This window comes from Propithecus coquereli, unplaced genomic scaffold (genome assembly GCF_000956105.1).
Source record: "Propithecus coquereli isolate 6110/MARCELLA unplaced genomic scaffold, Pcoq_1.0 Scaffold89, whole genome shotgun sequence".
NCBI classification, from domain to species: domain Eukaryota; kingdom Metazoa; phylum Chordata; class Mammalia; order Primates; family Indriidae; genus Propithecus; species Propithecus coquereli.
This window is the reverse complement of record NW_012155173.1, coordinates 3,013,211-3,027,435: the sequence shown is the minus strand read 5'-3', so window position 1 is coordinate 3,027,435 and position 14,225 is coordinate 3,013,211. Positions and strand designations below refer to the sequence as shown.

Genomic DNA, 14,225 nt, shown 5'->3' with positions numbered 1-14,225 from the left:
ATATTCAACAGAAAATATAAGAGAACAGGAATAAGTACAAACTCAACAAACTTGAATGGGTTTAAAATAGCCTAATAAAAGTTAGACATTTTTGAAATAGGTAAAGAACAAAAAAATCCCAGCAATAAATGGATTTAAAAGGTATACATGCAGGTCCCTAGAAACAAAAACCAAAAAATTAATAAATAAATAAATAAATAAAAGGTGTATGACACCATCGAATGATATAGACAGGTTGAAAATAAAGGAATAGAAAACTATATACTAGGCTAATACTGACAAAAAGTAAGCTAGTAGAGAAATAATAACTTTGGATAAATAGAATTCACAACATTAAATGGGTCAAGAGAAATTTTATGCAGATAAAAATTACAGTTTACTAAAAAGATGCAACAGTCTTTAGCCTTTATGCACTTAGGAACATAGCTTTGAAATATACAAATCAAAAACTGTTAGAAATACAGGAGACATCCTAATCAACAATTTCATATTGAAAATAAATGTAATTAACTTGAAAAGTTAAAAAAAGGACAACAAAAACTTATTGAAGAGATTAATGGAATATATAGGGAGAAATCAATAAAGTAAAAAACAATTAAAGATGCAATCAACAAAACTAAAAGTTGTTTCTCCAAAAAGACCAATACAATAGAGAAAACTTTGGCAAATCTAATCAAGAAGAAAAGAGAACACAAATTAACAGTACAGGGAAATATTTTTGTAACCTTGGGATGAGAAAGGCTTTCCTAACCAAAACACCAATCCCGGAAGTTCTAGGCAATTTAACCACTTAATTATTAAACATTCCTGACACCATAAACAAGGTTAAAAAAATCGATGGATTGGGAGAAAATACTTGCAATGTATTTATCACATTTTGTATGTGTGTGTTTATATGTGTGTGTTTGTGTATATGTGTGTATTTGTGTGTATGTGTACTTAACACACATATTTGCAACTTTTATAACAGAAAAGTGTTGGTTTCCATAATGAAAAAATAGGCAAAAGAAAGACAAGCCAAAGAAAAATTAGTCAAAGCATATGAGTTCAATCATAGGGGGAATATCAATGGCCAGTGAATATATATAAACATATGTAATGGTCATCAACTCACACGGAATAATTAATTTCCTAAATAAAATGAAATACTACTTTTGACTCAACAGATTGGCAAAAATTAGAGATGGATAATATTCTATTTTGGCAAGAGGGCTTGAGAAGCAGGCTTTAAATACAGTTGGTGGGAGTAAAAATTATTAATATAATAGTATCACCAATTTTTAAATATATGTCAAATTTATAGGTGGGTCTCTCTTTGATTCAGTAGTTCTACCTTATGATAATGTGCTATACAGACTGAATGTTTGTGTCCCCCCCAAAATTCATATGTTGATGCCCTAATGTGATGGTATTTGGAGGGGAATCCTTTGGGAGGTAATCAGATCATGAAGGTGGAGCCTCCAAGTTGGGATTAGTGCCTTATAAAAAGAAGAGAGCTGGCCCGTTCTCTCTCTCTGTTGTATGAGGCTACATGAGAAGATGGTGGTCTGCAAACAAGGAAGAGGGCCCTCGCAGGACACTGAACCTGCCAGCACCTTGATCTTAGCCTTCTCGGTCTGCAGAACTGTGAGAAATACATGTTTGTTGTTTAATCTATCCAGCCTATGGTATGTTTGTTACAGCAGATTGAATTAAAACAATGGCATCTATCTTACAGAAATACACATATACATAAAGAGAGATGCAAAATGGTGGGTTTTTTGGCAGGATAGTTTCTAATACTAAAAATGTGAAAATGACTTATATACTCATTGTAGTTGGTTGAATAGTGGCCCCCAAAAGATATGTCCAAATCCCCTGGTATCTTTGAATGGGACCTTATTTGGAAATAAGGTTTTTGTAGATGTAACTAAGTTAATGATCTCAAATGAGATCATCCTGGATTAGAGTGGAACCTAAATCCTTATAAGGTGTCTTAATTGGATGTAAGGTATAAGGTGTCCTTATAAGAGACAGAACAGAAGAAGACACACAGAAACATAGGGAAGATGGCCATGTGAAGATAGAGGTAGACTGGAGTGATGTGTCTACAAGCCAAAGAACACTAAGGAACACCAGGTGCTGCCAGTCACTTTAAAAGGTAAGGAAGAATTCTCTAGTACAGAGACTTTAGAGGGAGCATGACCCTATTGATACCTTGATTTTGGACTTTTTGCCTCCAGAACTATAATAGAATAAATTTCCTTTGTGTTAAGTCACTAAGTTTATGGTAATTTGTTATGGCAGCCCTAGGAAACTAATATACCCATTAATGTATAAATGGTTAAATAAATTAAGGGATGTCAATATCATTATATCAAATACTGGATAATCATTAAAAAGAATGAGGCAACTTTCTTTATACTGATGTGAAAATAAGTTCATGATATTTCACAAACGTTAAAAAAAGCGCATATGGAGGCCGGGGGCAGTGGCTCATGCCTGTAATCCTAGCACTCTGGGAGGCCGAGGTGGGGCGATTGCAAGAGTAAGACCCCGTCTCTACTAAAAATAGAAAGAAATTGGCCAAACAACTAAAAAAAATAGAAAAAATTAGCCGGGCATGGTGGCGCGTGCCTGTAGTCCCAGCTACCTGGGAGGCTGAGGCAGGAGGATCGCTTGAGCTCAGGAGTTTGAGGTTGCTGTGAGCTAGGCTGACGCCATGACACTCTAGCCCAGGCAAGACGATGAGACCCTGTCTCCAAAAAAAAGCGCATATGGGAAGTAAATGTATCCCATTTATGGAGTGTGATCCCATTTATGTAGAAATCTGTTAACAGTAGTTAAACTTGGAGATGGGGAGGAGTAACAAAGGCTTTTAAATGTTTGCTTTTAAATATTAATTGATTTCCCTCTAAATTTTTTGTTGGCTTTTTTTTAAAAAACCTGTAGGTTGGAGGGGGGAGCGGGGGGCAATGGCAACATACGTAACTTAAACATCTGTACCTCCATAATATGCTGAAATAAAAAAAAAAACCCGTAGGTTAAATTCTTTTTATTTTTAAAAAATATTGTAAATATATACATTCATAAGTTATAGAAGGGTTTCCCTATAATAGTACCATTATTGAGGATTTAAGACATTTTTATGTTTCAAAATATTTTTCAGAACTTACTTGTTTATATGCTTTTATTTTCTTATAGGCCTTTTCATGGAAAGGCATAAGAAAGTCGTTAGATCCTTTTAAACAAGTAATTTACTTTTTAAGTACAAGTTTAAACTAAAATTGTAACATTTTTCTTAGTTATCCTCTGTCTTAAGTTAACTTGCATGATCTCCCTAGTAGTGTAGCTAAATAGAATGCAAATAAAACCAAATAAAATAAGTTGAAAAGTAGGGGAATAAAATTAAATGAATTTTAATAAATTATACTCATTACTCTTTTGCACATAAACTGAACTAAAGAGAAGTCTTTTCCATGTATGCTTATTGAGATACATTTTATTTCTGATATTTCTTGTTGGCTATGCTTTGTGGTGAAATCAAGAATAATATTTTGATTTTTAAAAGTATACTATTATCTTTATGCAAGATTTTAAGTGTCATGCAATATGTGGCCAATAAAGTATGCACAAAATAAATACACTAGCCCCCCCCTTATCCTTGGGGGATACATTTCAAGACCAACAGTTGGTGTCTGAAACTGTGGATAGTACCAAACCCTATATGTTTTTCCTATACATACATACCTATGATAAGGTTTAATTTACAAATTAAGCACTGTAGAAGATTAACAACAATAACTAACAATAACATAGAATCATTATAACAATATGCCAGCATCACTACTCTTGTATTGTGGGGCCATTATTAAGTAAAATAAGGGTTACTTGAATGCAAGCTCTGGGATACCACCACAATCGATCTGATAACTGAGGCGGTTACTAAGTGACTCATGGTTGGGTAGCGTTGACGGTGTGTATACTCTGGAAAAAGGGATGATTCACGTCCCCTGTGTGGCAGAGTGGGACAAGATTTCATCATGCTACTCAGAATGGTGCTCAATTTAAAACTTACAAATTGTGTATTTCTGGAATTTCCCATTTAGCATTTTTAGACCGCAGCTGACCTTGAATAACTGAAACCATGAAAGGCAAAACTGTGAATATGGGCGGACTACTGTATCACCAAATCATTGAGTCAAAGATTCCATTTTACAAATTAGCTCTTAGAAGATAAATGAAGACCTGCAACTGCTACACAGTGAGTTAATGGTAAAGCTGGGACTAGTGATGCCAAACTAATATTACAGCCACTGTCTTCTCTGCCTTTTCAAGCCAATTTGCAGGAGTTTGCTCTTCATCTTTTGTACATTAAACCAACTTTGGAAGTAATTCTTCCCATGGCAGCACAAATTCCACTTGATACCCTCTGCACATGGAGTAACAGTTTTTATACATACCTATCCTGCCCATGTCTGCATCTTTGTAAGAAATCTTATTCCTCAGCTCACATGCCAGGATACAGCACTGAAAAAAAGGGCTGGAACACCTGGGGCCAATGGTAATCCATGCAGCTCTCTGCTGGCAGCTCTTGTCACTTCAATGGGCTCCATTATAACAGCACTTCTGGACCACAGGGTGTTTGAATAGGGATGCTGAGGTGATAATACAGCTGCTCTTAACCAGGTACAGATTCAAAGTCTCAGGACTAGACTTAGAGGCTCTGGTCCAACTTCTTCCCTCCCAGGCAGCCTATTCCACTTCAGAGAGCTCTAATTGCTGGAAAATTCTTCTTGAACTCTTCTAAACCAAAATCTAACTCCTATTACTGATACCCTTATTGGTACCCCTGGGGTACCTCTTGTGCAGAAAAAGTCACATAATCACAAGTTCCTCAAATATTTGAAGATAATCATCATGACTACTTAAGTCTTACATGTTAGGTCTCCATGTTATGGGTGAATGTTAATGTCTTCTCAAAATCCATATGATGAAATCTTAAGCCCCAGTGTGATGGTATTAGGAGGTGGGGACTTTGGGAAGTAATTAGTGCATGAGGGTGGAGCCCTCATGAATAGGAATAGTGCCCTTACTTAAGGGACTCCTGAGAGTTATCTCATCCACTCTCTTTCTACCATTTGAGGATAAAATGAGAAGTCAGCAGTCTGCAACCTGCAAGAAGACCTTCACTAGAACCTGACCATGCTGACACCCTGATCTAGGATTTCCAGCTTCCAGAACTGTGAGAAATAAATTTCTGCTGTTTATAAGCCACTCATGGAAAGGCAAAAGAAATTAATTTTTCTGTGCCTCCATGTTCTCATCTGGAAAATGGGGATAATAAGAGTACCTACTGCATGTGATTGATGTGAATATTCAATGAAAAAATCTAAGTATGGGGCTTCAACAAAGCTTGGCACATAATAAGCGTTCAATTAGTGTTGGCTACTATTATTATCCTAAAGTTCATCAAGTTATTATCCTAAAGTTCATCAAAGGTACTTTGTTATAGCAGCCCAATAAGACACTCCATTAAGCAACCCTGGGGCTTCCTTCTTTAGACTAGGTTTTCTTTCATATGATATGATTAGTCTCAAATCTCTCTTATGGTCATTCTCCACTGGACACTCCCTTAGCTAAGGCAGTCAAGGTGCATCAGTATGAAGCCTGAGTGGGTGTATACAAGAGCAAGAACATTTATCTAGTTCGCCCTTTTATTTTTTCAAAAACTACTGAAGGGGACTTTAGAATTGATATTGTCCTTGTCTGTCATTTAGAGATGAGGAAATGGAGGTATAGGGTAGTGAAAGCTGTTAAGGGGTAGAGCCAAGGCTGAAGCCAAGAGGTAGTATCATGAGGTGATACAGCCATTGGTCCATAGAACAGAAGGTCTGTTCCTCTCCCAGTCATTTGGATTTGGCAAGATAACTAAGTTTTCAGAAACTCACTTTGCCATGTTAAAATGATGACTGTAATTTCTGTCCAGCCTAGGTCAGAATGTGGCTTTGCCAACAAGATGTTTTAAAAGAATCAATTATTATAAGTTACCATTTATTTTCCTCCTGAGCTAAATGCCTTACCAGCATGATCTCATTTAATTCTCATAACTCGGAGAGGCAGAGAAAAATTGTCCCCATTTTGCAGAAGAAGAAACTGAGGCTTGGGTAGATTCAGTAACTTAGCTAACATCTTATAGCTATAGATAGTTAAGCCAAGACCCAAGCCCAGTCTCTGATTATAAAACCATTGTTCTTGATGTGATACCTTCTAAAACTGCTGTTTTGGCAAGTACCTGCTGAAATGGGGTGGGGGGATGCTTTATTAACATTATCATCATTATTATTAAAGCACAGTATTTGTAACTCCTAGTACCATCTCTAACTTTGGTGTACCTGAAATTTAAGTGGTATATAAAAATTGGTTCTTTCTGGTCCATCTTCCACATAATCTGGATAGGATACTTGGTGTAAATATCAATATACCAAACAAAAGAGGTAGTGCCCAGTAGGGCATGGTGGCTAACAGTGCAGTGGGCTCTGGTATCAGTCTGTCCCAGGTTTAAGTTCTGTCTATGCTACTTACTACCCCATGGCATTAGGCATGTTACCTAATCCTAATTTTTCTTTTTCTTCCTTCTTCCCTTTCCTTCCCTTCCCTTCCCTTCCCTTCCCTTCCTTTCCCTACCCCTCCCTTCCCCTCTCCTCCCCTCCTCTCCCCCTCCCCTCTTCTCCCCTCTCCTGTTCTTTTCTTTTCTTCTTTTCTTTGACACAGTCTTGCTCTGTCACCCAAGCTAGAGTGCCACGGCATCAGCCTAGCTCACAGCAACCTCAACCTTCTGGGCTCAGGCAATCCCCTTGCCTCAGCGTCTCTAGCAGCTGGGACTACAGGTGTGTGCCACCACGCCTGCCTAATTTTTTCTATTTTTAGTAGAGACAGGGTCTTGCTCTTGCTCAAGCTGGTCTTGAACTCCTGAGCTCAAGCAGTCCCCTCGCCTTGGCCTCCCAGAGTATTAGGATTACAGGAGTGAGCTACTGTGCCCAGCCATGCTACTTAATTTTTCTGTGCCTCCACGTTCTCATCTGGAAAATGAGGATAATAAGAGTACCTACTGCATGTGATTGATGTGAATATTCAATGAAAAAATCTAAGTATGGGGCTTCAACAAAGCTTGGCACATAATAAGGGTTCAATTAGTGTTGGCTACTATTATTATCCTAAAGTTCATCAGACCTAGCTTTTGTAAGAATTTAATGAAAGCCATACATTTAACTGCTGCATCAGCTATTCTCATAGAGAGTAAAATGTATAAGACGATTAATAACTGATGACTCTTTAACTATAGAGAATGGACATCAAGGATACCTATTTCCTTTAGGTTAAGATCATGCTAAATGAATGTGGGTTAATTTGCCCGATTTGCTTTACCCCTCTGGAAAGTAAAGGCTGGCAATGCCAGCATAACTTTTCAGTTGTTCTACTTCAATTAGCAAAAATGAGATAATGTAGCAGATACTGGATTATTCCAACATAACTTCTGGGAAAAAAACTTTAGAGCGGGCCGGGCGCGGTGGCTCACGCCTGTAATCCTAGCTCTCTGGGAGGCCGAGGTGGGCGGATTGTTTGAGCTCAGGAGTTCGAGACCAGCCTGAGCAAGAGCGAGACCCCGTCTCTACTAAAATTAGAAAGAAATTAATTGGACAACTAAAAATATATAGATAGCCAGGCATGGTGGCGCATGCCTGTAGTCCCAGCTACTCGGAAGGCTGAGGCAGAAGGATTGCTTGAGCCCAGGAGTTTGAGGTTGCTGTGAGCTAGGCTGACGCCATGGCACTCACTCTAGCCTGGGCAACAAAGTGAGACTCTGTCTCAAAAAAAAAAAAAAAAGAAAATACAACAAATGAGAATTCTGCTCACCTGAAACTCTAGTGCTGTCACATCAGTAGGAATGTTAACCACAAATGAAGCTACTCCATTATGATAATCTGTTGTACTTTTCCTTAGATCCACATCTGTTTTCTCCTGAGTTTTGTTAACTGTTTTTGCTTTCAGGGTTACTGCAATCCCTCCTACAAAACGGTCAAAGACATCCTTCACTTGCGCCTGTTGGACCAAATTCATTTTAATAGTTAACTTTCTTTTACAACAATAAAATCCTAAAATAATTCCCTCCTTTGTGCCTGTGCACAAATTCGGTAGGATTTAACTCAGTAGTCAAATAGGGTTGTCTTAAGGTTGTATTTTTATTACTTCAAGCATATATGATATGAATTACATTTAATTCAATTCAATGTATAGTTATTGAATGTTTAATAAAGGCAGGGCACTTTTCTATGTACTTGTACATAAGCCACTGATTGGGTGAAATTATTACCAGGCCTGGATCTGGGTTCTTGTTTTCTACCACAGCCTTGGTGGCTGCCTTGTCCTATTCCTCACCACCTACCCACACCCAGTCTCTTCTCCATTTAAGTGTCTACATTGGAGGTCACAAAGGAACAAGATCTCTCTAAAATCCTTTTCCTCTGTTCTTCCACAGACTAAGCAATCTACCAGTAAATGGGAAAATACAGCCATATTAGATTTTCTAATCATCTAACCTTGATGGAATATGGAATCTTGGGCTTCAGGAAAAGAGGTGTAGCAACCAAATTCAGTTTGTAGGGAAAGAGGACATATTTGACATCAGTTACTTTGGTTTCTTTGAAGAATCCACCTAATGGAATAACATGCATTGCGTTAAGAATTTGGCAAGTACAAGGTAATGCTGTGAACTTTGTGGGCACCCACTCTGTTCCTATGTACCTCTTTATTTGGAGAAGGACAAACCATTCATCCATTCTTTGGTCATTTTGCATGCAGTTATTAATCTAAGTCTGGATGATGGCTGTGGCCATTCTGGAAAAGCCTGACCACTCTGTGAACCAGTTAAGCACTGTTTACAGGAGGCTGGTAAGATGCCCATTCATGTGTTTCAACTACAGTGTCCCCTTTAGCAAGCAATTTTCCATAGCTCATCTGCCAAGCGCAATTTCTGAGCCAACTAAATCAATTCTATAACTGCTTTTGGTAATTAAGTTGTGTGATCTCTTAATATTAACTAGGTCACAAATAAGAAATAAGTGAATGTTTTCATGTTAAATTTTTAAACTTGAGTAGTGTAGTCACCTGAATTGTCACTATGATATTCAATCTTCAGATTTCTATGAAATAACAAAACAATGGCAAGGTTGGAATCAGCAAATAGACTTCAGGCAAATCTCCTTGGACCCACTTCCCACAGCAATGGCAGATAGTATTAATCACAGTATTTTTTACATTAAGCCTGAAAATCTTTCTCATAGGGCCCCAGGCAAGTACTACCAATCCAGTCACATTTGACTCTTGAAATGAACCCTGTTTGCCCTTCAGGGGCTAAATGAGTCTGAAAATAAAAACTTTCTTACCTAGCTTTTATAGTACTCTTAAAGTCCTCAAAGTTTTTATGGCTAATGAAATAATTTTCTGGTTCTACTAAGACAGAAAAGTGTGGTTGCACCAAATGTAAACCTAAGCCAGAAAAATGATATGGTTGAAATTATATTTCAAGAAAGAAACTTTTTGGTACAATGGGACTGGTAAACATTAGCAACATCAGTGTCATCAATACTCCTGCAGAAGCCTCAAGAGCTTCTGGTCAGGAATTGATCTCATCTTTCTGCTCCAACAGGGGATTAAAACCACTTGTGTTGCTGTCGGAGTACGAGCTCTATAAGGACAAAGTCCTGATCTTGTTTATCTGTGTAAACCTTGCCCCCATGCCTTTCATATAGTAAGGGTTTGGTAAATGTTTGTTAAACTGGAAATTTCTTGTTTCTTTAGCATCTCTCTCATGTTTAGCAATTCTCTTCCATTCAGTGCCAAAAACACAAGTGTAAATCTCAAATTCTCATCTAGGAAAAACAGCTTCTAGTTATTAGCTGTAGAAAATAACTTTCTTACAAAAATGAGAATTAGAACAAAGGAAAGTTTTAAACTTTCCATCTCTTTGAAACTATAATTCACAAATAATTACTTTTTGACTTCCTACGAGGCTATGTCTTTTCCTTATGGCTATTCACGAAGTGATGTTAGGCTTCCCAGTTCTATTTGCCATGCACTGGTCTGTAGGCTGCTTAACCTAATAGGAGAAGGTCACCCTTTGGAGAGAAGGGAGACTTGGCTCCAGGGTGACCAGAGCAGGTGGTGAGGGGCTGGATGTATTAACAGAAAGGCAAACCACCGCTCTGCTGCTTTTCTCTGTGTCAGAGGAAATTGCCCTCCAGGGTACAGGCAAAAAGAGCAAAGATGTTGTAACTATGAACAGAGTCCAAGAGACTTAATCAGCTACTCCAAAGGTGAGTTTCATTGCTTCAGAGGGAATTTTGTTACTGTGGTTTTAAAGCATGTCAAATGTTTCAAATTTTTACATGTGCTTGCTTTCCTCTTCTAATTGTAAATACCTCTCTGCCTCCTCATCATCCTGATGGGAAGAAAAAATGGTTTGAAAAGCTTAATAACAAGTTAACATGAGAGCATACGAGTTAATGTTCTAGTAAGTTCCTATGAGAGATGAACAGATTTGTGCAATTAGTATGAATATTTCAAAAATAAGGATACTATGCTTTTTTCCAAACATTGTAATTTTCCGAACACATTGATTTTTAGGGCTTAATGGGAAGGAGCATGGTGCTTGGGTTCAAAGGCAGTGTTTGGTTCTCAGTCTAGGCAAAGTGTTTGTTAAGAACCTGGACAAGGAAATCAGACTAAACAGCTCTAACAGTGTCAGAGAACCATGGATCTTGCAATGACATTATCTAATCTTACCCTCTCCTTGGATTTAACCCCCTGTAGAACTGTGATGAAGAAAACAAGCCCCAAAGAGTTCAATGACAGAATTGAGGTGAACCAGATGGAAAGCCCCAGGTCCTTGGCCTTCTGACTTCCAGTCCACCTCTGTCCACCACACCTCACTGCCCCTTCTATATTATTTACTGATTTTTTATTCTACACAATTGAGAGCAGTTTTTTAAAGTACACATTGAAAATCTCAGTTATTTATAAGATATTACCATGGCTTTTAATCTCAAAATATGCAGTTCCTGTTGCTGTGAAGTCCTCTTTGTATTTTGCTTTAATTGTCCACAAACCATATCTATGAAAGCAACACATTTAAAATTTTAGGTATCATCAAATAATATATCTTTAATTCACTCAGTGATTGTAGCTAATATTCAAAGGAGCACTTAGTATGGGGCAAGTGTTGTTCTAAGTGCTTTATGTGTGTTAACTCATTCAATCCACACAAAAATGCTGTAGAAAAGATCATATCATTTTCTATATTTTACCATCAGAAAACTGAGGCCTGGAGAGGTGAAGTATTAGTAACTTGCCCCAAGGACACACAGCTAGTCGCTGGTGAAGCTGGAACTCAAACTTGATCATTCTGGCTCCAAAGCCCTTGACCACAGCTCCATGCTTACATGACCCTGACAACAGCTTCAGATTTATGCACAATCTAACTAATGTTAGATGTTTTAAAATTATAAACAAAAACATTTTAAGAAAAATTATAAACACACTAAAATTTATTTTCATATTATTGACTCTCATTTAACTAGAAAAATATTTTTAAAGCATTGATTATTCAGTCGATAAACCAATCTTGAAGCTTAATCATACCTGTATCAATAAATAGAATACTGTATTCTACATGTTTGCCAGAAACTACATTCTAGGACCATTTGATCAGGTTAAACTTACAACTTTAGGCCAGCATGAAATTATTTTTAGAGGGACAGTATGGTAGAAGCAAAGAGCAAGGATGAACTTTACCCTCAAAGAGATCTAGGTTCCCACTTCAACCCCCACCCCCTTTTTAATGGTTGTATGACCTTGAATAGGCCTATAAATTTCTCTGAGTCTTAGTTTACTTATCTGGAAAATTGGAATGATAAAGGAACTAGCAAAGTGCTTGGCACATAGTAGGAGATCCATAAATGTCAGTTCCCTTACATTTTCAAGGATTTATGCAATATAAAAGACCCAAATCATATTTCAAAATACCTTCCAAGTTCTAGGAATATGAACTAAAATGTCAGAGAAAATTCAAAAACCTCTAAGGAGTATTAAACACATGCAAGTGGACATCTTCTATTTGTACTTTTATTTGTCTTTTCCATTATGCTCTCAGCCTTTGCGGGGTAGGTTCCATATCCCCACAGTGTCGCTACCTGGACTTTGCTAGGTGCTGGCTAAATAGAATAGAGCAGACTAGCTTAGTACTTACAGCTGGCAGTATTATACCAGGCCCCTTACTTCAAAGCAAAAGAGCCCAAGCAGGTACCATCTTCCTTTAGGTTAGGACATTCACTAGGTCTGATAAGAACAACCAAAACCAAACTTTTTTTACATCAGAACCTTTCAGTTACATGCAAATAGCTCCATCAGACAGTTCAATAACCCCAGGCAACTCTACTACTTTTAAGAGAAACAACTTTACCAACAAATAATTTAAAATACTTAGGATTAGATGGAATCTTGAAGTCAGGAAAAGTAATAATTCCAGTACAATTTTTTCCCCTACCACAGCAATTTCTGACCCTTCTGGATCCTTTAAGTGAAAAGAAAAACAAAATACAAGTTTTATGTTTTTTTTTTAATAACCTGTAAATACAAAAGCCAAATATAAACATAGTAAGTGATTTACAGTTCTTAGAGGAGTATTCACTAATACATTCTAAGAAATGTTGAAACTAAGCCCATGCAGTGTTGGCCTAGTATTGAGGCAATAACTGGCACAGGTAAGGCTTGTTAACACAAACTACTTTCTAAGCGAAGTACAGGGGTATATTTTGAACAGGCATAAGCAGCATAGTTCATATTTAAGATCATGTTAAATAAACTCCTAGCACATCTCTTCCCCATATCCCTTCTTCCTGAACAGGACTTATGGGATCACCTTCCTCAAACACTGTTTTCATAATGTCACTGCCATGGGCAAAAGGCTCCCTTGGCTCCCTGTCCTCTTTGATATCAAACCTGAACACATCTGGACATGCCACAACAATTGCCTCTGACCTGTTTAGTCTTTTCTATCCATGGGGAACTCACCTTTACAACAGGTTCACTTGACTCTGTCTGCCCACCACAACTCCCCAAATGTAAACTAATACACCAAAGCTGCCACTATCTCTCTCTAAAGTGTTTCCAGGCCAGTCTTCTGGGGCAAAGCCACTGTCATGGTCATCTCCATGGCTGAAGACTTCTACTTTTCTGAAGACCACCTAAGACATTGCGCAGCTTCTCTTTATCAAACCCTCTCCATGGTTTCCTTTAAGACCCAGCTTAAGACTCACCCTTGTCCTTAACAATTCTCTCCAGAGAGGGGGCACATCATCACCAGCTTTGCCTCCCTTTCATGCTGGCTTGTTATTTATCCTACATCATCCCTTACTTGGTTTGCTGCATTATGTGTGCTTGTTTGGCCTTCTGAACTCAGATGTTCATGGAATGAGATACCCTATAATCCCCCAAATAAATGGAGAGGCTAAGTGCTGAGGCTCTGGAGACAGAGGACTTTGGTTTGAATACTGATTCAGCTAATTATTACTGCTGTGATCTCAGTGGTTATTTAATTTCTCTAACTCTTAGCCTCTTCATCTATAAAAAGGGGAATAATAATTTATTAATCTTATAAGGTTGTCATGAGGATATAGTGCATGCTATGCACTTTTCCCAGGTATCATATTTTATGCTTCTATAATCCTCACCACATCTGCCCATGCCTTACAGATAGCAAGAGGATACAAACTGATTAACCGACTGACTTTAGAGACAGAGTCGCAAAAGGTCCTCTTTAACGGTGCTATCAAAATATATTTCAACTGATATTTAATTTATACACAAAAATTGCCAATTAGCATAAAAAAGTATAAAATTACTAGGTTGTATCCATAGTAGATATTGAATAAATGTTTATTGTTACTTAATATTAAATAAATTAATGCCATACATGACTAGTTTTATAATAATGAAAACTCTATTCATATAATGGAAATACCAAGGTTAGATTTTGATTTAAATTAATGGTATACTCACTATAAAGGTTAAGGTAACTTCTTTTTGAGATGGCTTTAGGTCTTCATCCAATGAATAAACTCTAACTTTAACTGTAAGAAAAATTGTCATTGTCAGAAACTCCATTCAACTCTAAGTGATCTGACAAT

The 14,225-nt window shown here is 37.5% G+C and overlaps 1 long non-coding RNA gene across 1 annotated transcript; it reads right to left on the bottom strand.

Annotated features, from left to right (window-relative positions):
* Positions 1 to 7,917: 7,917 nt before the first annotated feature.
* On the bottom strand, positions 7,918 to 11,165 carry LOC105826434. Its single transcript, XR_001138311.1, has 3 exons — positions 11,070 to 11,165; positions 8,580 to 8,695; positions 7,918 to 8,082 (listed from the first exon to the last, which is right to left on the bottom strand). It is a non-coding gene; the product is annotated as an uncharacterized LOC105826434 (long non-coding RNA).
* Positions 11,166 to 14,225: the final 3,060 nt, after the last annotated feature.